This window comes from Ceratotherium simum, chromosome 23 (assembly GCF_057802395.1).
Source record: "Ceratotherium simum simum isolate JZ-2026a chromosome 23, ASM5780239v1, whole genome shotgun sequence".
Classification (NCBI taxonomy): Eukaryota; Metazoa; Chordata; class Mammalia; order Perissodactyla; family Rhinocerotidae; genus Ceratotherium; species Ceratotherium simum.
This window is the reverse complement of record NC_141922.1, coordinates 9,167,998-9,195,437: the sequence shown is the minus strand read 5'-3', so window position 1 is coordinate 9,195,437 and position 27,440 is coordinate 9,167,998.

The window sequence follows — 27,440 nt, the reverse complement described above, 5'->3', positions numbered from 1 at the left end:
AATGAATCCAAGGTCCTAGGGCAAGTTCATGTACATCTGAGCCAACCAACTCGGGGACGGTGGCGGGGAACCATGAACCCACGGCTGCTGGAACCCCTCCAGCCCCATTGGTTTTGTGTGTGTGCAGCATTGGTTGCCAAGAAGAAAAATGGCAGGAGGGGATGGGGAGGTAGTTCATTCAATTCAGGAAGCTTTGATTGAGCACCTACTGGAACAACCTACTGCCCTCCCGCCTAAGTGGAGTTGGCAAAGATAACAAGGCCTGATTCCTGCCCTCAAGAAGCTCATAGTCTGGTGGTTGAATCAAAGAGAAAGACTAGAAATTCCCATGAGAGCTAGAATAAAGGAAGAAACTGAATGCAATAAAACAAAGATGGGGGAGATAGTATCTTAGAGGGGAGGCTGCAAGGATCAGGAGGTATTTTAAAAGTGCCCTTGAGGATAATTATTATTTCACCAAGGGGAAACAGGAAGTGAGGTTGGGGTAAGTATATCCCCAGTTGTGCCCTTGAACAGTGACCTCAGATCCCTCCACCACAGCTCTCTGCTCCTCTCAAGGCAAGGCAATCTTCCCTCTACAACTCTACCCTCTTGCAGGTTTCAGTAACCACTCGACTTTCTTCGCCCATCACGGCCTAGAGATGGTGTTTTAATTTGGATCCCCCCACAAGCACACTCTAAGACAGGAGTCAGCAAACTTTTTCCGTAAATGGCTAGATAGTAAGAATATTTACCTTTCCATGCCATACCAGTCTGTCACAACTATTCAACTTACTCTATCTCTGTAGCATGAAAGCAGCCACAGACAAAACATAAACGGAGTGACATGGCTGTGTTCCAATAAAACATTATTTATAAAAACAGGCAACAGGCTGGATTTGGCCCATGAACTAGTTTGATGAGCCCTGCTCTAAGGGATGGACTCAAGAGCAAGCAGTTTATTGTTAGCGCAAGGAATGTAGGAGAGAAGAGACAAGACACTGGGAAGGAAAAGTGGCCAGTAAGGATTGTGCTTTTAAGCCAGTTACTAATGTGGGCTACTGGAGCTTAATCCTATGAAGAAGCTACGGAAAAAGGTAGAAAAAAATCTCAGAATTATTTTGGCCAACAGGCCAGGGAGCTGAAGTATTTATACCCCACACACATTAATCATAGTTTAAGGGCTTTCCCTGGAGGACATAATTCCCAGGAAATTCCAGCCCACCAGATTATGAGGCAGAGTGGGTTTTTCCACCTCTGACAAAACATACAGATGCTAGACACTGAAAGTCAGGCTGCTGTGCACGGAACAAGGGTAAAGATCCAAGGGAGTGGAAATGAGCGTGAACAGAGTCTGTGAGAGCCCATTCCTTGCACTACTCAGATCCAGCCACGCCTCACATTAAGTTAACTCAATCTTAAAACTAATTCTTCAGAGTGTAAATAAGGTGTCTTAAAAGAAGAGAGTTAGTAGGATGTTGGATAAGCTATGGTGCTACAGCTGAACCCAAGACCACAGTTGATGTTCATCATCTACCATCAATTCTAGATTTCTCTCATCCTCAGCCAGCACTTTTGCTGATCTAGGTTACTTGCAAAATGGGTTAACTTAACCGTAATGCTGCTTTAACCATGACCATGTGTTACTTTGAAAACAAAATCTTTCATAAAATAAAATAGTGATACTATCCATAAATCTCTTAGCACATAATAGGTGCTCAAAATTGCTAATTCCTTATCTTCAAGGTGTACTCACATTTGCAATGAATGTGATGCACTTAGTTCACAACAAAATAGAGCTTTTTTTTAAATTTTGAAACCCTTCTTCTGCCTGATTTCATATGCTAGCATGTTCTTGCCAAATCCAGCTGTTGGCTCATCAAAGGGTTCATTAGTGTGATTCTTCTGGTGCTTCTCTAGTAGAAACCATGGAATGGCACTGAAATAAAGCAGCAGAATTGCTGGCTGATAAAGCCCAAAGCCAAAGAGATGATCCTGAGTCCAGAAGCAATTTCCTCGCTGCTACGTTATCTGTTCTTCCCATCAGCTGCCCTACAGATCCCGACTCCATAACACAGAACAGTTTTTGCCTGGACATTGCTGACTTTTCAGAAACCTGGGGCTCTTCCAAAGAGCGTATTTTCAGGCTCATTTAACTTTCCGCCTTTGCTTCAGCTGTCTGGAAAAGAAGTCAGGAGAATGACTCCCATCCTTTGTCCAGAGGTTTTGGAGAGGCCATGCCAGCCAAGTTGATATCAATCTCCTTGGCAGATCCATGATGGAGGGAAAACTTTGGGGTCCTTTGATGCTGAATGGACAGCACAACTGCTGATGGAATCAGATTTTTCTGGCTCCCCACCCTGGAGAAGGAGAAGCAGGCATCATAAATGCGTCAGCATGGCCAAAATGTGAGTCTGTAGAAGGAGAGAAAGGGGATCTCTCGCACATCTCTCTTTCCACCTCCAACAAGGGAGCTGTAGGGGAGGTTCACAGCTAAGTATCAGCATTTAGATTTGAGTCTAACTCAGGAAACAGTTCCAGAGTTCAAGAAGAGACCACTGGACAATTCGTCCCATGCTGGAGGCAGCCCAGTAGAACACAGTACAGAATCCCGGGTTGTCTCCTGGGTGAATCATCTGCTAGCTATGTAAGCTGGGCAGCTTGCATCTCTTACAGCCTCAGTATCCTCCACGGTAGGAAGGATCAGTAAGAGATGCTCTATTTTACCAAGGTTCTTGGCAAAGACTCAAAACCAAGGTCATAGATATTAAATTCTTTTGTAAACTGTAAAACACTTTATAATTGCAACCCGTTAGGATGAGTCTAGATGTGGCTTCAAGGAAAGAATCCACAGTCAGAAGACTTGGGTCTGAATCCTGGCTCCATTTCTGCTTAGTTAGAACACTTCAACACTCTTGGCCTCAATGTTCTATTTTGGAAAGTTGAGAAACTAATTCCTCCTGCGGAAGTCTGCCATGGAGGCAAAGTGATCATGGCTGGAGTTACTTCAGGGAAAGGGTGAGTTGCTATTTACCTGTGTCCCAAGCACTGACCCCAGTGGGTAAAGTTTAGAGAGTACAAAAAAAAAAGGTAGTTCTGGAGTGAATGAGAAACATGAAGCAGGGTAACATACTCAAATTTTAACAATAGCAATAATAATGACAATGATAATAAATTTTATTAAGCTAGGCACTATCCTTACGACTTCACTTGTATGATCATATTTAATCCTCATAGCAATTGTACAAGAGAGCTCTATTATCAGCCTAATTTTTCTCATGAGGAAAGCAAGGCTTAGAAGGGTTAAGTAACAAAGTCTCTCATGTTGTCCACAGACAAGCCAGGATTCAAAACCATATCTCTGACTTTAGAGACCATGTCCTTTAGAGACAGATGTGCACACAGATGTGCATGTACCAGAAAGGGCAGGGCAGAGGGCTTCAGGAGCACACATGGTAATAAGGGTTAGCACTTAGTGAGTGGGTGAAAGCTCTTCCTATCTATTAACTTTATGATCTTAGTGCTATTATTACCCCTATTTTACAGATGAGAAATCTGAGGAATGGTGAGGTAAAATAACTTACTGAGATATTAACACCAAGTAAGTGGCAGAGACAAGATTCGAACCCAGCAGTCTGGCACCAGAGTCTATGCTTTATCCATTCTAGATGCTGCTTCACAGACACACACAGCCACACAAAAAGAGATGCATTCACACCTTATCATACACACACACACACTCACACACACACTTCTAATCATGGGGCTCTTCTTTCCATGGGTTCCCTTCTCCTGCAATGTAGGGCCCTCACAGACATACAGAGGAGATGGAAAACCCCACTGTCATGGTCATGAGTGGAACCTTCTGGTTCTGGGGGATTGGATCCCCCTGGAGTGAGAAACTGCAGAGGGGAGTAGACTGGGTTTGTCTAGAAAGGCAGTGTTGGGCCCCAAGCCTAGAATTCCGAAGGGTCTGGTGTTACTTTGAGTTTTTTCCACATTCACATGAGAGTAAAGAAACATGAGCCAGCGGCCTCTGGCAGTATTTCCTCAGGAGCCATCACACTTTGCCTTTTCATGTTGCTTGTGGTATCTCAGCAGTTTCTCTTTGCAGTGGAAAAAATATCCCACCTTCAGGGTATGGGAGAGGGCTTGTCAACTCAGAAGCCCTGAGTGACTTCAGTGAGGTAGAAAAATGGCTCATGTCTCGGCAGAGAAGACAGGGAGTCTTAGAAGAGGGAAGAAAAGAAGACCACCAGTAGCTGGAACTGTAGAGGGACAGAATTCAAACAGAAGTGCACGCCCCACTGCGACAGGACACATCTGTAGGTTCCTCTATCTCCCTGCACCCCACCCTCATAACCTCCACCTCCATCACCCCTAATTGCTCCTCTTCACAGCACCCATGGCACACCTCTGCATCAAACCCTCAATGCCTTTCCATTTCCCTCAGAAAAAATGAAAACTCTTCAGCACGGCTTACAAGGACCTACCTGATCTGGCTTTGGCAACCACCTCTCTCTTATCTCCTGCCACACCCACGTACCTCCCACATCCATGCTGAGCGGGATGGGCCTCCCCAACAGGGCATATGCAGCCTCCAGGCCAGTATCCAAGCTGCTGTTGCTGCTTATCACGCCTTTCCCTCCTGCCCTCACTGCACAAATCTCCACACTTGTCCAGGATCCAGCCCAAGGATTCTTCACTCCCCCACACATGCGCACATCTCCCTGGGTCTGATTTCAGATCCCTCTTCTGGGTCCCATAGCAGCCTTCACGGCCCCCTTTCAGAACAGGCATCCCACTGTATTATAACCATTGATGCAACTAGACTCTGAGCTACTGTAGGACTAGGACCTGTTCGTGCCTGAATCCCTCACCACACACAAGGCTCAGCACACAATGCACACTGAATAAATGCCTACAAATTATCCTAACTTACTGCACTGTTAGCATCAAATGAGATGACAATGCAATTTGGCAACCTGAAAATAACTACACAAGTTAAATGTGCTATTTCATAATGGTTAACAAGATAAAGAGAATTTTGCCCAAAGACTATTTGAAAGACATTTCTAACAAAAGAAATGTCAGACAATTTTAAAGTGTCATTCCTTATCAGCACTTATCAGTAGAGTTTAATTTTTATAATGGAAAGGATTTCTTTTTAATTTTATCTGTATATGTAGGTGTGGTTTTTGTTTTTATTTACATCCTAGCCTTATTCCAAAAAGATTTTAAGGCAAACTTTAAAGGCATTAACATTTTTTATGTTCCCCACCCCAACCTTACCAAAGGAGTAAAAATATCACATTGCCTGAATTTTGGAATATTCATAAATAATTTTGTTTGGGAGTTTTGCTGATTGGGGTCCCCAGGGATGAGAGATCTCAGAGCGGGGATGGCAAGTAGTCCCAGGGTTTACACTTGGCCCAGGCTGCAGAGGTCTTTGAAAATGGTGAAACCTGGGCTCTTGGAAAGTGAGTGGTCAGACCAGCCTAGACGCTCAAAAATTACTTTTATCGGAATTTACTAAGTACTCTGTATTAGATGCTTTCCATGCATACTGTTGTTTAAATCTCACCAGGAGGAAGTCCAATTGGTTACCAATTTTGCACTTGAGGAATCTGGTGTTCAGTGAGATCAACCAGCTTTCCCCAGCCTCAGGGTAGGTGCCACATGGGGACTCTCTGCGGCCACACCTGATGCTCCCAACCACTGAGCTAACCACCCTCCCCTAGTCTGCCGAGTCTGCTCAAGTGGAGGAAGTCTTCGTCTCACCTCTGACATCTGACAGAGATGTGAACTGCAGCTGGATGAGGCAGCCTGCGAAAGGCCAGATCTAAGGTCAAAGCCGCCCCCAGGGGCGAAAGTCTGAAGGGGAAGAGCCATCACAGAGCAGGCGGTAGAGAAAGAACAGACGCGGGGTTCAGAGAGACTCAGGTTCAGATCCCAGCCCCTCCACTTAGGAGCACCATGACCGTGGGCAATAACAATGTCTGAGCCTTATTTCCTTGTCTGCTTAAATTAAATAAAGCAAAAAAATTTTTAAAACTATCCTTGCAGATCTATAAGGATTAGTTAAGTCTGTGCATTTAGAGCGCATTCCACACAGGAGGTCCTTGAATTATGTTGGCTCTCTTGGTTAGAGCAGGTTTCTCAGCCTAGACACTATTGACACTTGAAGCTGGATAATCTTTGCTGTAAGCAGCTGTCCTGTGCACTGGAGGATGGTAAGCAGCATCCCTGGTCTCTTCCATGAGATGATACACACCCCAGCTGTGACAACCAATGTTCCAGACATTGCCAAATGTCCCCTGGGATGGGCAAAATTGCCCCTGGCAGAGGACTGCTGGGTTAGATGGATGTCAGAGGAAAGGCGATGGCCCGTGCAGCCCAAGTTACAAATTTCAAAAGATGAAGGCACTTTGCCGGTAAGTCACAGTTATCATTGCCCTCCTCGATGCTTGTGATGGCTTCTTGCATGGATCAGCCTGGCTGAGCCACAGTCCAGTCAACTGACCAAACTCGAATCCAGGTGTTGCTGTGAAAGTATTGCGCAGATGTCATTAAAGCCCCCAAATGGCTGACTTTAAGTAAGGGAGGTTGTCTTGGATAATCTGGGGGTTGTGACTGAATCAGCAGGAAGACCTTAAAAGTATGGCTGAGTTCACCCTGGACGAGAGAAGAAATTCTGCCTGTGGGTGAGAGCTTCAGCCCCATGCTTGTGGGTTCAAACCTGAACACAACATAATCTTCCCTTTCTGACTTCCTGCCCTGTGGATTTTAGACTTGCTCAGCCAGCCAACAGTGTAAGCCAATTCTTTGTAATACATCTTTCCCTCTCTCTCTCTCTCTCTCTCTACATATATATATATATAAACACACACATACACGCATTGTCACCAATATGCACATACATGTATACACATACACACACATAGAGAAAATATGTATGTATATATGCTATATATATATAAAATGTATGTGTATGTATATACTATAAATGTGTGTGCATATATGTATGTACACGTATGTGTACCCTATTGATTCTACTTCTCCAGTTAAATCCCAAATGATACAATGCTAACAAACCACATAAAACTTTGAGGTTGAACCTCATACCCACTGAATCAGGGGCAGCTCAGCAGGACTTGAGTCCTCATATTCAAGTTGTCGTCCGCAAAGGGATCCTGACATCTTTTTTTCTGAGAACTCGGCAGATGTGTGTTGGAGTCCAACTGGAAGCAGCTGTGTAATTATGTCCTAGTTACTTAACCTCTCTGATCCTCTATTGACTCATCTATAAGCCTCTTGGGGTCATAAGAGTTCAATGAGAAAATGTCTATAGTACCTAAAAATATGGTATTCTTTATATGTTAGATACAAACAGACATTAAAAAGATTTAGCAATCTTACAAAAATGTAAATTATAATAAAATATGAGGCATAAATATTTCCACAGAGAGAAATATTAGTATATTCCAGTTTATTTTGAAAGAATTATTAATGTTCTTTTTAACTTAGCTATATTATGAAAGGATTTACAGAAACTAAAGATACCTATAGAAATGTCCATATTGAAAAGGATGACATACATTTAAAAGAGTTCACAGTAGTGTCATGTGAAACATTTAGAATCCATTATAAGGTCTAAGTATTTGACTGGGGAGTAAAACATCAATGGTCTCTTTGTTTGTTGAGATGTCAGCCTTCGGAATATTCCACATAAAGTTCTATTGATTACAGATCTGGACACATTTGCATTTAAAATGTATTTCTCTGGCTGTCCTGCGGCAAGCAGGGTGGACGTTGTGGCTGTAACTCAGCAAGGCATGTGGGGTTGGTGGAAGTGCCCGCGCAGAGAGAGCAAGTTGTCCATTGTACACGACGCAATAATTGACAGGAAAAAGGGCAGAAATTCTATCAGCTTAGGTGGCTATGGGAGAAGCACAGAAGAAGAATGAAGAGAAGGAACATGTTTTAAGAAGAAAATAACAGATTTGATTTGCGCTGGGAGAAGAGTATAGGAGAAAGGTCCACGAGGGGATTTGGACAAAAAGGATGCAGACTACAGAGCCTCCTGGGCTGACCTGGATGGTAGCATGATCAGCTGTATTTCAACCATCTATTTGCCTCTCCTTTGGGCTGCGAACACCTTGAAGGCAGGAACCACATCTTGCCACCCTGGTGCCCAGCAAACATATGCACACATTCCTTGACTGTTGGGTATGAGAAGCGAAGCCTGCAAAGGGATGCTGGGTCTCACGGGCTGGTCCTAGTTTCAGGCCACCCCTCCAGGCCCTGAGGAAGACTGGCTAAGACAAGGCCAAGGTCCTCATCTGACCAACATTTTCTAGGCAGGTGAACTAGACAGGGAGGTAGGCTCATGTAATCAGAGAAGTGTCCAGTTCCCAGAACTGGGGATCTAGTTGGCTCTTGGGAATGAGGGAGAACCCAGGTAAAAAACCAGTTCCAAGGGTCAGCCTCAGAGACCAGGAGGACAGGGGAGGGAATGTGGTGCCCTTTAGGGCCAGGACTGGGTGCAGAGATGAGGCAGAAGTGCAGTAGAGAAGACTATGTTTCTGAGTTGTGCTTTCAATTACAGTTCATCCTTGTTACCTGTAGACTCCTGACTTTCAAATTCACCTACTTGCTAACAATTTATTTGTAACCACAGAATCAATACATGCAGGGCTTTCACAGTCATTTGTGGACATACACAGAGCTGCAAAAAATTTGAATCACTCAATGAGCACATTCCCAGCTGAGCTGGAGCAAGGCGATGCTCTGCCTTCTTGTTTCAACTCTCTTACTGCAAAAAGTGTCCTTTTTGCAATCTACTTAATGCCACATTTTGGGGCTTTGTATTGGTGACATCACTGTTTAAAATGGCCCCCAAACATTGTCCTAAAGTACTGGCTGGTGTTTCTAAGTGCAAGAAGGCTGTGATGTGCCTTAGGTGGGAAATAAGCTTCATTTAGGCGTGAGTTCTGGTGCTGTTGGCTGTGAGTTCAATGTTAATGAAACAAAAATCTATATTAAATAAGGTGTCTTTAGGCAGAAACACACATAAAACAAGGTTACATATTGATTGGTTGACGAAAATGTTGTGACCAGAAGCTTGCAGGGAACTAATCTTGTACATTCCCAAGGAGCAAGGGTTCAGTATTCGCTAGTTCCGTGCTCATAGTGACTTTATAAAACATAACTTCTGTGAATAATGAGAATCGGCTGCACCTCATTGCCTGGGATGAGGTTGGATGGACAGGCTCTGAGCTAGACAGGAACTTCCACAAGATGTCTTCTCGCTAGGGTGTATTTCTCTCCCTGCCCCAGATTTCCTATCACCTGAGGGGCAGCAGTCTATAAGAATTCATAACCCCCTGTCTTCTAGCAGCCAGGACAGGAACATGCCAGCTCAGATGTAAAAGTATACCCTGCAGGTAACAATTACGAAAAGCAGACTTGAACTTCTTTATCTCTTGGGAAAAGAAAGACAGCGCACCAGCCCTAACACAATTACTGCCCTTGCATCTTTGGAATTATTATACAGCTCGATCATAACAATAAAAAGAATCTATTCCTAGCCCAAGCTGTCTGCAGAGAGACAGTCTCAAAGGAGCAGAGCAACTTCTGTACCTGCAGAGGAAGTCACGTCACATGAACGTGCCTGGGGAAAGCAAAGGAGCCACCATTGGCGCAGAGTAGACAGCAGCCTCCCAGCCCTGCGATCTGGGATGACTTTTAGACAATTTCATTTTTATCCCCACTACTGCAGAGGCACATTTCAGTGCCTCTTAGCTCCTTTCCCAGAGACAATTTAGTAACATCAGGAGCTGGATCTGTCTTTTTTATGATCTTATAAATAACAACCATCCTGGGCTGGCCTTGGCTGTTGTTCTCCAATATTAAATTAGCTTCTGTGGAAGAAAGTTAATTTAAAAGACATGGCTTATTGTTTCTATAAAAACTGGGAGAATCAAGAGCAGGGTCTGCTCAGCCTGGAATAGCAAAGGTAGAAAAGGAGGGCAGGCCAGGCTGGAGGAGGGGGCCACTCTTTTGGTTGAGTCCCCTGCCCAAAGCTCTAAGACCAGACTGTGAGACTTTTATGACAATTCTCAGAGCATGGGCTCTTGATTATTTTCTTATTGGAAACGAGTAACAATGACCCCTCAATGTTTCTAAAGATGCTCTGTGAACTGAACACTCAACATCTCTCAGTCTTTTCCCCCTATCCTGCCCCATCTGAGTTTTTTGGAATAGGAGTCTGATTGTTTGCAGGGGCCAGCTCTTCTGGAAGCAATGAAAGGCCGGATTTATAAAGCTCCTGCCTATGAATCAGAAAGGTCCAGGAGGAATCCTTGTGACTCCTTGCCTGAAGGTGGAAGCCCTGAGTGCTTGCATTCATGCATTCATTCATTTGATAAGTAGATATTGAGCACCAACTGTGTTCTTGGCACTGTGCTGGGTACTCGAGATACAACAAAGAGCAAGACATCAGCGAGCTCACGTCTGAGTTAAGGAGAAAGGCATGTGGGAAGACTGTTACTATCCAGTACAGGAGCTGTACGATAGGAGAGTTAAGGCACTGTTGAAAGGGCACCCAAAGCAGTCTCGAGTGATTAGGGAAAGCTTCCCAGAAAAAGTGAAACTGGGGCCCTAAGAAAGGATGTGAGCTGGCCAGGCAAGAGGGAGAGGCAGTCTATTGTCAGCACAGGCAAGGTGAGGGAGAGCCTGGCGTGTTCCCATAATTTCCTCAGATTGGCCCATAGAGATGAGAGGGAGAGTGGGGAAAAATGAGAATGGAGAGGTGAGTGGCCGCCAGACCATCCAGGGTCTAAAAGCCTAGCATCTTGTTACAAATTGTTTTTTCTTGTGATGAGAACTTTTAAGGTCTCCTCTCTTAGCAACTTTCAAATATACAATAGAGTATTGTTAACTAAACTTATTGTGGTAACCATTTCGTAATATATATACATATATCAAATTATTTTGTTGCACACCTAAAACTAATATAATGTTATATGTCAATTATATCTCAATTTTAAAAAATAAATAATACCTAGCACCCATACTAGGTGGCAGATTCCTGAATGCCCCTGTAGGGTGGCCAGGTTAACTGTCCTGTCACCTTTTCCAGTGCCTATCAGGTGTCTTGTGGTCCTGGCCCACCCTCTTGCTTGTCAAATTTCTGTCCAATGCCCAGTCTGGGAATTTATGTTGTCAGCTACGTCTTAGAGGTTACGGACAAAATAAAAAGAGCAAGATGAGCACCTTTCTTTTTCTCTCTCTCAAGCTCTCTCCATGCTGGCACTGGTCTCAAGCTATGTAAGAGCATTTGTAACTCAAGTCAGAGTCCGCTTCCCAAGATGAGGCTTGTTTATCACCTGATCACGGACGAGTTGGGGTGGGCAATGTACTGAACCAGATGTTGAAGATTCTTTGTATCAAGTGCTAACTAATGTCAAGGTTTCTGGGGCCATGAGGCATAACATAAACAGAGAAACAACCTCTGCTCAAACAAGGAGGCAGCCTGCACGTCCTGACAGAAGCTCCCTTCCTCCCCACATGCAAGATGCAACAACCGAGTGGAAAATGCAACAGCTGAACAGAAAGGGAGGCCAGCTGTGGGTCACATCCAGTAGCAGCAAAGCTGAGTTCTCTTCACACTCCTGGACTTGGCCCCCGACATTGATCCTGCCTGGAGTGGCTTTTCCTACCTCGTCTACCCAACAAACGTATGGTCCTTCTTAGAGGCTCGGTACAAATTGTACCCCTGTGGCTCTCCCACTCCCTCCTCCTCTCTCAAGCAGAATTAGCTGCTCCCTTAACTGGGCTCTCCAAGCATTTTGTTCTCACCCCTAATGTAGCATGTGTAATCGTGTTTCACTCTGGACCTTCCTGGAGGCTCCAGGAACAATCATGTCTGCTCATCATCGAAATCTCAATCCCTAGAAGAGTACCTAAAGCAACATTTGCTGAAGGGAGGACAAAAGAATGAGGCAAATGAAGAATTCAGTCTGGAAGCTCTGAGCTCTGGTGACTTGAGCTTAGGACTAGAATTTTCCACCTGCTACATACTAGATGCTTTACTCCCATTAACCTATTAAATGCTGCTCTCAACAAACTATGCAGTAGGTTAACATCTTCATTATGAAAATGAAGACACAGAGGCTTAGAGGGCATAAATAACTTGCCCAAGGTGGAACAAGATTCAAATCCAGGTATTTCCAGACCCGCGAACCTATGCTGTTTACTACTCTGACTTGACCCTGTGACACAGAAACTAAGACTTCCCTCAGGTTAGCACCTCTGTCATTAGCTGCTGCAAGCGTTCTGTCTGGAAAAGTCATGCAAAGACCAATCAGTCGAAATTGTAGAGAGAAATCATGCTGCATTGCTTGCTATCATATACACAAATACCTAACTGGAGTCACTGAATTTTTCCACTTCCTAGTGGAAGTTTTATAAACTAAACCTACTCCTTCATCCTATCTGGCTTCCTAAAAGATGTTGCACAGTCCCTGCTGGTTTAGACAAAAGAGAAAAAACCCCAGAAGAAGCTATGAAGTAATTTTCTCAAAGGGGACCTCTTTTCATGTTGGAGGGCTTCAGAGTTATCCTGTAAGTGAGGAATTTTCTCCAAAGTCCAGCTCAGCAAAGCAGTAAGCTTCTCCTTTTGAAACTGAAATTCCAGAGTCAATCATATTAGCTATCCTGATTACCACATTTTCTACCTTAGGCATATCGTGGTAGATATGCTGGTATGGCACAATTATTGCTTTCCTATTTCATGCTCTTTGGCCAAGTTGATTCTTGTGGAAGGCTGAACCAAATCTTGTTTCTATAGATCAGCTCTTGGAATTAGTTAATCCATAAAGTTTAACTATGTATGTTACCGAAAAATCTAAAATGCGTAAAATTGCTTGCATAGAAACACATATGCACATGTGTGCATGTACACACACACATACACACACAAAATATGGGTCACAAATCCAGATATATACAAGGACAAGGTCAGTCACAAAAAATGAGTGAAGCTGGATCCAGAGTGAAGGGATGAATTGGAAAACAAACACCTCCTAGAGGCATCATCTATGAGTGGCCATGTGAGATAATGAATCCATCATGTCAATACCGTGACCCACTGCAACTTTGGTCCACCACTTTGCCTCGTTGTCCTAAGCATTGCCCTGTTCTCTCATGTTTCCAAACTACCTGCTGGCTCAAGCGCAGTTTTACCAACTAGATTCCACCTGAGATTTTGTTGATCTTCACACAACCCAGTGCAAGACAGATGTGACAACCCAAAGAATGGATAACCTTGCTCCAAGATGGGGCTCCCACACTTTTGTAGGCTGAGTAACCAAAATATAAGTTACAGAGAACATGGCAAGTATCAAACACCAGCAAGTATCAAAACACTAGCTAGATTTATGAACATTAATCTCCTTATTAAAAAATTAAAAATCTGTATATCAAATAATCACGTTGTACATCTTAAATAAATGCAACTTTTATTGCCGGTTATACTGGGGAATATCCAATAAAGCTGGGGAAAAAATCCGCCTCTGTATTTTATGGACTGAACATTGGCCAAAACTCCATTGCAGGGCTCACAAAGTTTGGATGGATTTTGGAAACACAGGTGCGTCTCAACCATCTTTTTAGCATACTCTGTTGTTGTTGTTAGTGCCATCGAGTCGATTTCAACTCCTAGCAACCTGTGTACAGCAGAGCAGAACCCTACCCAGTCTTTTTATGCCATCTTCTCACCTTCCAGTGCTCTATCAGACAATACTCCGCTGCTATTCATAGGGTTTTCATCGCCATTTTTTTCAGAAAAGTGTGGCCAGGTCCTTCTTCCTAGTCTGTCTAGTCTGGAAGCTCTGCTGAAACCTGCCCACCATGGGCGACTCTGCTGGTATTTGAAACACTGGTGGCATAGCTTTCAGCATCACAGTGACATGCAGCTGCCACAGTATGACAACCAACAGATGGGTGATGTGGTTCCCTGACCTGGAAATGAACCTGAGCTGGGGTGGTGAGAGCCCAGAATCTTAACCACTAGAACACGAGGGCTGCATTCTCTTACTTCTCCTCTTTTAGACTCACCGCGGACCTATGGTCCTTCTCACAGATTGAATTTTTTCAAGTGATTGTCATTCTTGTCTTCGTTTTTGATGCCCCAGTGGTCTCCTCTTGGCTATTAGCAACATTCTCCACGCCTTTTTGAATTCTTGTAGAACTCATAGTTTGCAAAGACGTCTTTTCCTTTGCCATTTTCCTAGCTTCTTTTTCCTTTTTACCTTCCCCTACCTCCTAAGCCTCCTTTACAGGAGAATGGCAGCCCAGAGCTCCAGCATCAGGACTCAGATATCTGCCTGGGATTCTGACCTTCGGCTTACAAATTGCCTCCCTACAAAGGATGCCCACACTCTTCCAGGCAGGGGAACCTCTTTTGGTTTCCTTCTTCCCAGATGCCTTTGCAGACTTGCCACACCTCTGATTTTAACTGGACTCATTGTTGCACCTTCACTTCAGTTGCCCAAAAGGACTGGACAGATAATTACAAGCACCCGTGTTCTGCTACCCTTTTCTAGTGCTTACTCTAAAACCATGCCCAAACTTTGTTGCAGGAGCCCCTTGTCCTGGACACTTATAACACAATAGCAGACACTGTTAAGCTCTCCTTTGTCCCTCCATCACTCACCATTCTAAGCACCTGTGACTCTTTGCTGGAGGGCTTTCTGTGACTGCAAGGGTACCCTGAGCCAGCCTGCATGACAGTCCAGAAGTGCTGGGGAGTTGAACCCAGTCAGGAGCTCAGGCTATGACGGATAGAAGTGAGGGCATAGCTACCCTAGCTTCCTCACTTCTTGTATGGGACAACATATGCTGCACCACCACCCAGAGGTCCCTAGTGGGACTGAGCCCTAGTTGTGCATAGCAGTAACTTGCTCATTACCACAGCCAGTATTGGCTTCCTTCTCTGCCAGTTCTCACTTCTCTTCTCCCCTACAGGAGCTGGGATTGCCTCCAAAATAAATTACCTGCAATCAAAATCTCGCCTCAGGGTCTGCATCAAAGGGTACTCAATGGAGACCAACACTTTTCCCATCCCCTGGAGATTACACCTCCCTCTCCACCAACTAGAGCTCCTATCCAGGGTTTGACCCTATAATAAATTGAATACAACTGGCCTGGAAGCAGCAACCCCTTAAGAAATTCAATCTTGTATGAACAGTAGGTGCTGGCTCTGTCCTATTAAGCCACATGCCCCTCAGCATGGGTCAGTCAAGCTCTATTACTGGGGTCCCTACAGTAATCATCTTATATACCTGCTCACTAGACCAAGTAGCTGACACTCTATTCTATTCACCACTCCATGCTCTAGCTGATGGTGAGGCCCCGGAGGTCACTCTAAGAAATAGGCAACTACAATGGCACCAACATCCAACTAATTTTCACAGGGTACTAGATAAGTGAGCTTCCGGCATTTACCAGAATATCTTGCTTCCAGAAAGCGTTGCTGGTGAATAGAATAGGAACAGCAGTTTGGATATGCAACTAAATTACTTATGATCTACACTATAATAAATGACTCAGAGGGAGGAACCAGTATACAGATAATCCAAATTTCTATCTCAAATGGGTAGGCTCAAGTTAACCTTCTCATTTACAGTTCAAATTATTTCCTTCTTGACCTCATTCTTTATCTGTGGCACAAACCTGCAGAAACTCCTACCCAGATGTTCCCCTAAGTGGAGCTGACTAGATGAGTTCTCTGTCTAATTGCTATTTACTTCATTTACATGCAGATTTCTCATGATAACATCATCATGTGGGTGCCCACTGCCAGAACCACCAGGAATGGTATTTGGGTAGTTTCAGCTTTTATCGAAATCAAGACTCCACCTAATCAATTTCCCACGCTGTCCTTGCTCCCCCACTGTAGTCAAAAGAAACTAAATCATTCTCTCATTTGTCCATTTTCTCTCCCTCTTTTGCCTCCCTCTTTATTTAAGAACTTGCTACACTATCTAAGTACCTTTAGTATCTTTCTCTCCTCCTACATAAGGAATTCCAACTAAGAATTCCCTCTGATCAATACCACCCCTCATTAACCAGATCTTCCATTTCTTTAAAAGAAATCAAAAAACATACTTTTTATATATCTCCAGATTTGCAAATGTTCATAGTAAAAATAAATAAATAAATCAAAACACTCTTAGCCTAGAATTTCTCCTCTCCCCTGTCAAACTGGCTTATCTCTTCTTGAGACTTCCTTAATAATATTTCACCTGTGAAAACATCCCTGCTCCTCCTACCCCATCCATTAGAGTCCGTAATTCCTCCTCTACAATACTTCTTGTCTTGCACTCACATCTTCAGTTGCATATCATATAGCCTTTTGGGGGTCATTTTGGTGTCTTCTACCAGACAGTTCCTGGATATCAGAACCTCGTCCTATATAACTCCATGTATCCGTATCTCTAATACCTGGAGATGTGGTACTCCCAGGTGCCTCCAGGTACCAAGTATAGTACCTAGCACATGGATGGTACCCAATGAATGTTTATTGGATAAGGGGTAGGGAGAATGAATGAATGGATAAAATGATTTCTTAAACATACCAGGAATTCAAGTTCTTCACAACAAGAGCTGTAGAACCTAGTCAGTGGGTCTGAATGTGTCTATCCTCCAAAATGTGACATTAAACTTGGGGAATAGCAAAATAATATCCATAATATCTTGTTACTCACCTTTGTCTCAACAATTCCCACATATTATTATCATTATCTATTTACTTATTTGCTGCCTCTAACCCGGTGGTTCCCTGCTGAGAGTGATTTTGCAATTCAGAGAATATTTGGCAATGTCTGAAGACATTTTTGGTTGTCACAATTGGGGAGTACTAGTGGCACCTAGTGGGTAGAGGCCAGGGATGCTGCTAAACTTACTACAATGCCCAGGACGACTCCCACAACAAGGAATGATCCAGTCCCAAATGTCAATAGTGCCAAGGTTGAGAACTCTTGGTGTTGAAGACATTTGCTTTTGCTGTTGCATTATTAGGCACTTGAGGAATGGTTACTGAATTGAAACAATTAACAGGTCCAGGTGATTCAGAACGGACAACAGGACTCGGAGTCGGCAATTTACAGAAATGTTAACATGGGCCAGAGTGTTGTCAAGAAGAAGCTGCCAACACCTTGACCTGAGCTCATTCCTTTCAAAGCTCACAGAATCTCCCCAACACTTGACAATTGCTTTGTATTATGCATGATTGGTGGATGACCTTTTCAGATGAATTCAGCCTGAACTGTGCAATTGACATAAAAGAAACAAATGGGCTGTGTTTTCCCTGCGATTTTAATATGGGATTATAATGTTTTCCTCTGTAAAAGTTGATGCATTCTACCCGGCTCATATGGAAAATACCATCATTATAATAGTAATAACTGTCTTTTATTGAGCACATCCTATTGTGGGTTGAATGGTGTCCCCCAAAAAGATATGTTCACCTCCTAACCCATGGTCCCTGTAAATATGACCTTACTCGGAAATAGGGTCTTTGCAGATGTAATCGAGTTAAGATGAGGCCATTCTAGATTAGGGTGGTGTCCTTCTAAGGAGAAAGAGAGACATCTGGAGACACACAGGGAAGAAGGCCATCTGATGACAGAACAGAGATTGAAGTGATGCAGATATAAGCCAACAAACACAGAGATTGCCAGGAGCCCCCAAAACTAGGAAGAGGCAAGGAAGGATTCTTCCCCACATCCTTCAGAGGGAACATGACTCTGCTGACACCTTGATTTTGGACTTCCAGCCTCCAGAACTGTGAGAGAATAAATTTCTGTTGTATTAAGCCACGCAGTTTGTGGTAATTCATTACAGCAGCCCCAGGAAACTAATACTCTTACTGCATCCCAGGCAAGGTGTATATATTGCGTCATTTAATCCATCACATCCATCCATGGAGCAATACTATCCCCATTTTACACATGATAAAGTTGAGGCTCAAAGGAGTTAGATGACTGTCCCATAGTCACACAGCTAATAACGACAGAGCCAGGAGTCAAATTCAAGTCTGTCTGAGTCCAGGTGCCATGCGTACTCCTCAGTAGGCACTATGTTACCCATTTTTCCTCTCCTCATCTCTAGCCCTTGAAAAATCAGAATTTCAGTTAAAGCCTTGCTGCTTATGTTCATCCTTGAAAGTATGGGGTGCAATTTTCACAGAACCTCTCATTGCATCCAAATTTTTTTGAAAGGAAGCATTGTTTATCTAAGTTTACCTCTTCAGTGGGCCCAAGGTCACCCAGCCAGGACACGACATTGCTGCAACTCAGACTTTCAACTCTTTGACACCAAGCTCTCTGCTCTGCAACCTCCTCCTCTCTCACCACAAGCTCCAGCCCCTTCCTGGAGGTAGTGAGTGGTACAGGCATTGACTCTGAAGCTAGAGCAAATGGGCTCTCATCTAGACTCTGCCATGAGCTAGCTGTTCGACTGGGGGCAAATGACTGCACCTCCCTGTGCCATCAGGAGAATGGGCAGATTGATAGGACCTAATTTACAGGATTGTAAATTGTGAGAACTCAATAGTTAACCACGTGTAAAGCACTTACATCAGCCCTGGTGCGTCACCCTAAAGTGAAGGTTAGCTCTTCCCGCTCTTCCCTGCCATTACCAAAGATGAATCCGTAGAACTCTTGTTTATACTAAGCACAGAGCACAGATATTTGAATTAACAGACTTCTAAAATCTAACCGCAAGCAGTAAGGCCAGAAATAAAAAGAAGGGGGGAACCTCAGTAATTTGAACTTTAACAACTGGATAACGAGAGACTGAACACTTGGCTGCAGAGAAGCACTTCTTCAGAAGGCCACAGATGGGCTGTCACAGCTTCATTTTCGGGTCATCATTAACAGCAGGGATCTCAGCACAGACTATCACTGCCCTGGAAGGCCCACTTAAGCAATCCTAATGATTTTCTGCTGTGCCACTGTGAACTCACCAGCATGTTTTCCAGCAGATTCACTCCTAACAAAATGACGGCAACGTGTGTAATACACTCCTCAGGCCACAGAGCTGTGCATGGAGAAGGCGACCCTGAGGTCACAGGGAGAAGTCCCACAGCTTCAACTGGCGGCCATGGGATTCCAATCAACCGAGGAAGCTGCAAGGTTGATGGTGCTCATTGTCTCAGCAGATGGGTCAGTGCCTCCCTGTGGCTAAGAGTGGCTAAGGGCATGGATTTTGGAGAGAGACCATCGTCCCTCCTGCTGAATCCTGCCTCCCTATTTTTCTAACTATACAACGTTGGGACTTGAGAAATATTTAACAGGCATGCTTCCCCTGAGAGAAAGAGAGAGGAGTCGGATAGATTGAGATTTTAAAAATGTCTTTGTTGTTGCTAAAACCATTGGATCCCCTTGGCTTAGAAGTGGCAATAATTTGCTAATTTGCAAACTCTTCCCCAAAACACAGCCTACTCACTTGAAGATGGAGCCTGTCCCATTGGGCGGACTGCATGGCAAAGAGGTGAGATCAGATTGCAGAATCAGAGTCAGTCAAAATACCAGAGATGCTGTTGGCCTGGACAACAGTGATGATAAGGGACAGAGAAGCAGCCAGAGTTGAGAGCTACACAGGAGGTGAACCGATAGGACTAGGGATTGGTGAGACATGGTGGAGGTGAGGGACTTGCATCCCTCTTGAACTCATGCCTTCCATTTATGCCCTGACTTCCTACCCACCTTCTCCTTCACCATGGTCCTATCAAGTCAAAGGACAAGAACTATCAACCTCTTTCTGGAGACACAGAGAGTTTAAGTAGAGTCACTCCTCTTCCTGCTACTCTCCTTTGCTAAGAATAGGACTAGAGCTTCGGAGATATTGTCTAAGGAGAGAATCTCTTTTCCTTCTGTAGATGAGACTGACTAGCTATTGATCATATGCTTTTTCTTTTCCTTCTGGGCACCAGATAGACTACATTTCCAAGCCTCCCTTGCAGTTAGTAGAGACCATGTGACTGAGCTCTGACCAATCAATTGTGGACAGGAGTGAGGTATGTCATTTCCAGGCCTCTCACATGTACTCCCCTGTCTGCTGGTGGGAGGTCAATGCCCAGGGTGATCTCAGAAGCCAAGTGAGGGAGACAGCAGTGGATCTACCCATTTAGGTCCCTGAATCACTGTGGGCCTTCCCCCCTCCCCTTGCTGCCAAATGGACAACTGCTGAGTAAACAACAAACCTCTATTGTGTTAATCCACTGAGATTTGGGATGTTATCTATTATAGCAGTCAGCATGACCTTAACTGATGTAATTTCCAAATTCGCTGGTTCTCCATATATTATTTTATCTGGGGAAATGCCTCACCCCTTTACCCATTGCTTAGTGTTTCTCTCTGTTACTAGAAGCTCATGATCTCTGTTGGTATCCATGAAGGGGAAGAAGCCAATGTCTGCTACACGTGATGCTGAGGGATCGCCGGGAGCTCCAAACCTTATCCCAGAGTGTCAGTTATGAAAACAGGCTGAAGGAGATGCTCTTTATGCCACTGAGTATTATGAAACACCTGCAATGTGCCTGGCCCAGGGTTTGGCTCTTGAGAGCCCCTGTTCTGAAAGATCATAGACTCTAGGGATGTTAGGACTGCACATAGTCCCAATTCAGAAAGATCAATGTTTTGACAGAGTATATTATTTGTCAGCTTTTTCCTGAGATGTCACTGCATAACAAACTATCCTCAGATCTCAGCGGCTCATAACAGCAAACATATTTTACTGTCATAGGTCTGCAGCTTGGCTGTGCTTGACTGCTCTGGGCTGGGCTCGGCTGAGCCCCGTTCAACTCCAGGTTGCGGGTTGGGGTCAGGTTGGCTCCACATGTCTTCATTCTGGGACTCAAGTGCAAGAGGCAGCAGCTGCCCAGGCTGGTAGAACCTGCCACGCCTCTTAAACTCCTCTGCTCAGACAAGCACACTGCCGCCTCTGTCCACATTCTTTTGGCCAAAGCAAAACACGTGGCGAAGCCCAACTTCAAAGGGGTGAGGAAGCACCCTCCTCCCATGGAAGTCAGTGGGAGAGAGTGAATATTCTTTGAACGATAATCTAATCTACCAAACAGAGAGTGTATATAATTAGCAACAACAGCTCAGGAAAGGGAGCACCCAAGCCAGCCCCTGGAGGTCAAGAATGGCCAGGCAACAGAGGGGCATGGACTTGAAACTTGAGAGGCAAACAGAAACGGGCCCTGGGGAAGAGCCGAGACAATTCATGTCAGACAGAGGAAATGGCATGTATAATTTTGACAATACTGCTTCTGAGAATAAACATCTGGAAGCTCCCTAAATGTCCATCACTAAGAGATTTGTTTAAAAAAATAGAAAAACTATAGAACAACTAAACTGTGGAACACCATGCAGGAGTTAAAGAAATTAAATTAAGTTGATTGATATAAAATGACAAAGAAAGATTTTTCAAGACATGCTGTTAAGTGAAAAAAGCAAACTCCAGAACAGCACATGGAAGATAATATCATTTAAATAAACACCCATACTTAAAATAAAAACGTTATATTTTTAATAATCTGTATATAATAATTATTATATTACTGTGGTAAGACTTTCAGCCTCAGTATACAATTATTATATATGAATATTATATTACATTATAATATAGTATAATAATAAAATATATAATACATGCAGGTAATATGTATGTACGTAATATATGTATATATTATATAGATATAGGTATAGAGATAGAGATAAAGAGAAACAGGGGAGAAAGTGAGAAAAGAACGAGAGAGAGAGTTTTTTTTTTTTTTTTTGGTGAGGAAGATCGACCCTGAGCTAATACCCGTGCCCATCTTCCTCTATTTTGTATGTGGGATGCTGCCACAGCATGGCTTGATGAGTGGTGCACAGGTCCGCACCTCAGAGTCAAACCTATGAACCCGAGGCTGTGGAAGCAGAGTGTGCGAACTTAACCACTACACCACCAGGCCGGCCCCAAGAGAGAAAGATTTATATATATAAAATCATACCCTCTTTAAGAAATCATTGAGAAGAACACACATGAGTTAGAGACAAATTCTTCAAAGTCTGAGGTGCTGGCAGGAGAGGCTCTAGCCTTCTCTGCAAAGTCATAGTTTCTTACAAAAAGATGTGCTTGTGTGTAACCATTTTACTGAACAGGTTGGGACGACAGGTTGCAAGCGAACAATGCCCTGATTCTTCTCCTCCACTTCCTGTTAAACTCTCTCTGGAATCCTCCTTCCCTGCCTCCGGGTGGATCTCGGGCAGGTTTGGAGCATTACCAGTCACTGTGGTCACTTGTCAGACAATCAAAGGTCCTTCATACCCTTTGTTGTAACAAGAGCCCTGTTTTTAACAATTTAAATCCATCCAGTGTCACAGGCACACCTGTCTAGTCCTCGGTCGCCCTCTCCCCTACCACACACCTGGTCTGTGGTAGGAGCGGCAGTCTTAGGTGGATATTTTTCTGTCCGTTGCTCACAGGTCCCCAATTTCCTAGTAGCTCTTTCTGACTCAGGAGGCAACGCCGGGACAGAGGCGCTGAGAGGCTGGGGGCACTGTATAGCGTGGAGGATACTGACGGAATCCATTCACCCTGCGGTGGGGGATGGACATGGGAGACTATTTCTCTCATGGGCACTGATGTGCGGGCTCTGGAGATGCCCCTCCCCAGTGATGACCTCACACCGCAGCTCCTTTGATGCAGATAATGCCTCTCCTCAGGCCACTTCCAACCTGGGCTCTGCTGTTCCAGTGCCCCCAGGCTCTCTGCTGAGCTCCTCCTGGCTGTCCTCTGTGGTGGGGCCCCACATAACCCCACTGGACCACAGGAACACTCATGCATCCTTGCCCCATTTTGGAATAAAGGGCAGCTCCCAACCATGGCAGCCACTTTTCTTTCCCTTCTTCCAAGTAGGCCACCTGCTATACCCTTACTCCTTTTGCCTTCCCAGATGGGATTCCATACACCAGGCCTTATGATTCCTGAACTCATGCTGTCATAGAGGACACTAGGCCAGCTCTCTGAATCATCCCTGTGAAGTCCCTCAGACTCAGCCTGGGGCAAGTGTGGAGGTAGAAATGAGTTGGAGTGGGGTGTACACAGCACACCAGCCCTCCCTCCAGAGAAACCCTCTCTCTCAACCCTTCAACCCCCACCTCTGCACAGGTTGGAGTGGATGGTTTCCAATAGTGGTGGAGCAGATCCAACCTCAGAATGTCCTGCCCAAGCGACAAGACACTCGACTCCCAATTGTGGATGTTCTTGGCATCGACTGCATTAGCCTTTGAATTCTCAGCCAAAACTGAGACAAAGGTCCCTTTTTAATGACCTGTTACATTTGTATAATCAAATAGTTAAAGACTAAATAATTTAGGAGAGAAAGCTTTTGGTTTCCCAGGCAAAACTGAGACAAAAAGAGTCCCTTTTTAATACCCTGTTATGCTTGCCTAATTAAATAATCAATGACTAAATAGTTTAGGAGAAAAAGAGCCCACGGGAGAAAGACCAGAAGTATCAACACATCCCCTTTCTCCTGCCCTGCACCCCACACACATGCACACACACACACGTGTACAAACACAAAAGGCCAGGAGATATGAAAGTTCTTGGAAAGTTCTGGAAACTATGAGAGGCTCAAATTAGTGAAAAATGAAGTAAGAATCAACAAGAGTCCAGATAAGATAGATGCATAAGATATACACCAAGTCCAAACACGGTTCCCAAACTGTCTATATTTCTTTTTTATCATGCCAGTAAGAAATTACTACTTGGCATTTTGACAAGAACCAAAATCTGGTGAACTGGGAGTTATAGTTAGGTCAGGCTATGCTTTATACACAGAATGCATTTCTCTTGAGTTGGCATTACCATGGTAAGCCTTTCAGCCTCAGTTGCTACCCCAGCTACACTGGGCTAACTGAAATGTAATTAATGCAGCCTGCCACTCACTATGGGGCTGAGAGAGACCCAAAGCTAACATGAAATCCGACTATTTGGGGACCAGGCACAGAGCACATGTCTCTTAACTCTGGGTTTCGGTCTCATCACCACCTCACCAGGAGGGCTGAAAGTCTTGTTTACGAAGAGAATGATTCTTCATTTATTCTAACGCCACGTTCCACCAGCAGAGTTGGTTTGCCCTGGCTCTGCACCAGGGCTTCTGATTCAGTTCCTTCCGCACGCTCAGGTTCCCAGCTGGGACTATAACTCGACCCACTGGGCACACTCTGTGTGGTTCTTCTACTGACACCAAATATGTGTTGTGTTTCCGCATCAACAACCAATTCCCCAATTCTCTGACTGGGTATCCAATAATTCAATTCAAGTCTGACAGTAACTACGCAGAGTTAGCACAGAACCCACAGATTAAGGGCTCAGTCCCATAAGACTGCCCCCACTTCAGACACCAGCCACAAATGGGGCCCCGGGGCTACCCACACTTCCACCTGGGCAACTACAAATTTGGGTGGTCCCATGAGCTCCCTCCTCAGGTTTGATAATTCACCAGGATTTACAGAACTCAGGAAAGTCTTCACTTATGTTTACTGGTTTGCTACAAAAGATACAATTTAGCAACAGCCAAATGGAAGAGATGCATACAACAAGATATGGGGGCAAGGGGAATGCAGAGTTTCCATGCCTTCTCCGGGCACACCACCCTCCCAGCACATCAATGTGTTCACCAACCCAGAAGCTCCCTACACCCCTAAAATCATTTAGGGATTTTTGTTGCAGTTCCATTCTGTAAACATGGTGGATTAAATCACTGGCTATTGGTGATTGAACTCAATTCCCAGCCCCTTTATCCTCCCCAGAGGTTGGGGGTTAGGTTGAAAGTTCTAACCCTTTAATCACAGGGTTGGTTTTTCTGGCAACCAGCCCCCATCTTGAAGCTATCTAGGGACCCACCAAGAGACATGGCTTGAACATAAACTCAAATACCGTCAAAAGGGTTCATTATGAATAACAAAAGACACTCCTATGGTCCAGACATTCTAAGGGTTTTAGGAGCTCTGTGCCAGGAACCTGGGACAAACACCAAATATATATATACATATATATTTTTTGTGTGTTATATCACAGGCCCAGGCAGCCAGCCTCCTCCCCTATGCGATGCCACCTGCTCTCCAAACCCTGGATCTTACTGAAGGATTTTCACTTCTCTGAACTTGCTGTGCTCTCTCTTACCTACCGGCCTTCACCACGGCCAGTCGACCTTGACCATCTTCCCGTGCTTTGCCCAGCAGACCCAACCCTCTTAGATTCAGATGCCAGCTCAGGTCAAGTCTGAGGCCACCACATCACTTCAGGTTGGAACCCCTGGGAGTGAAGCCACAGAGCACAACCAGGAGCATGTCTTGCAGCTGCTCCCTATTAAGGCTTCCTCCCCTCCACGTGGATTCCATCTGACAGTCCTAGTAGGACTTGCTAGTGAAACCATCCCAGTTAGAACAGATGAGAGCCTTGACCCTCAACACCCATGTCATCAAGATTTGTCCAGTAACCAACTAGGCAAAACAGGGACCCCAGCGGAATGTGGCTTCTGTGTATCCAAACAGTAGTTTTCAGAGGCTGACCTCATTTTTTCTTTTCTTCGCTTTTTACGATTTTCTTGCTGTGATAAAAGTAATATAATATGTTTTTTAAAAGGGTAATTGAAATAGTGGTTATCACTACTAACTCCTTAGTGCCTTTGTTTCTGCTGCACGGATGCACCATGATTCTCTCCGCTGCCCTCCTACTTCGGACTGCTTCTTTAACATAGGTCTTAATAATTAGGGTCCTTCCTATAATCACCCAAGAAGCTTCCACTTAATGCCACTTATATATGGTAGTTGCCATAAGAAAATATCATTTCATGGGCCATTAATGAATGGCTTAACATTCCTTAGGCTTAACATTCCAAGCCCTTAAATAAGGCTTAACAGCCTTATTTAAAAAATAAAAATTCTCACAGTTCATTTTTTTTTTAAGTGGAGTAGAAGGAAAAGCAATATGCTATGACTCCTCATCTCACTTCAGCTAATATTTATTTAACATGTTCCTGGTCTTGATGCTCTGTGCATATTGCCCCACTTAACTCATCCAGAAACCCCACTGGATAGGCAATAATACCCCTTAGAAATGGGAAAATGGGTTCAACAAGGTTAAGTTCCTTTGCAAATTTCACAGCGTTATGAAATGAGTCACAGTTCAGCCCCAGGTGGGTCTGACGCTAGAGTCTGTGCTCTTTCCACCACCATAACAGGCAGCCTAGAGAAACCAACAAATCAACTTAGCAACTGTGGTTAGGAACCCAGAGTTTGGAGCCAGGCTGTTGGGTTCGGTGGCTCCCTCCACCACAAGAAAGCTGTGAGACCTTGGCCATGTTCCTTTAGTCTGTCTGTGTCTCAGTTTCCCCAGCTGTAAAATGGAATAATAACAATAGTGACCCCATCAGATTGTCGTAAGAATTAGACCATGTATACAAAGTATCTAGAAGGGAGGCTGGCACACACACAGGCATTTAGTACACGTGCGCATTGTCATTACCTCCAGCCTCCTTGTACTGAACCTTCAGCAGCAGAACAAACCAGCTGTGTATGTTTCCGTGAGCTGTGCGTGTTCCACCTTAAAGAGTGTCAGGACATCAGCACGCCCTCCAGGACTTTCTTGTCTGTACTATGAGGATGGATGTGATGATCTGGCATTCCTGTCTGAAAATTTAACCTTATATTTTGATATCTTGTGTATTTCTCCTCTAGCTCCTTTAAGATCTTTTACAGATGAAAATATTCAATTCTTTCTCTTCATACACAACTTACGATTTCACACATGCTCTCCTCGCCTCTCCCCACCTGCCACCATGGTCTAGAACGTTCTTCCAATCCCCATCTCCTAACCAGCATCCACCACTTGTTGGAAGCCTTGCCTGATCCCATCCTCCCCGCTCACTCTGGCTAAGTCTCCTCTGAGCTCCTGCTGTCCTTGGTCCTTACCTTTAAAGCACGTTTCCCCCTGTCTTGGAACTGTCTGTAACTGTATCTCTCCTTCTATTAGACAGCGAGCTAATTACACTCTAAATTCCGGTGAGTCCCATAATACTACCTCCAACAGAGACGCACTCTCTTCACTCCGAACGTGTGCTTATATCAACCTACTTCATATCACCACAATGATATTGTAGAGCTACTTGAAGCTCCTACATTTTCAGCAGAACTCATGACCCTTCACCCTAAGCCTGGTTTTCCCTGGTGTTTCCTGGCTCAGTAAATGATATCTTCATTCGAGCATCCTCAGAAGCAGACCCCAAGACATGGGTTCAAGTACAAGTAGTTTATTTGGGTGATTCAGGGAACACCAGTAGGAGAGTGGAGAAATAATATAGGAAGAAAAGTCAGCTACTAAAGGGTAGATTA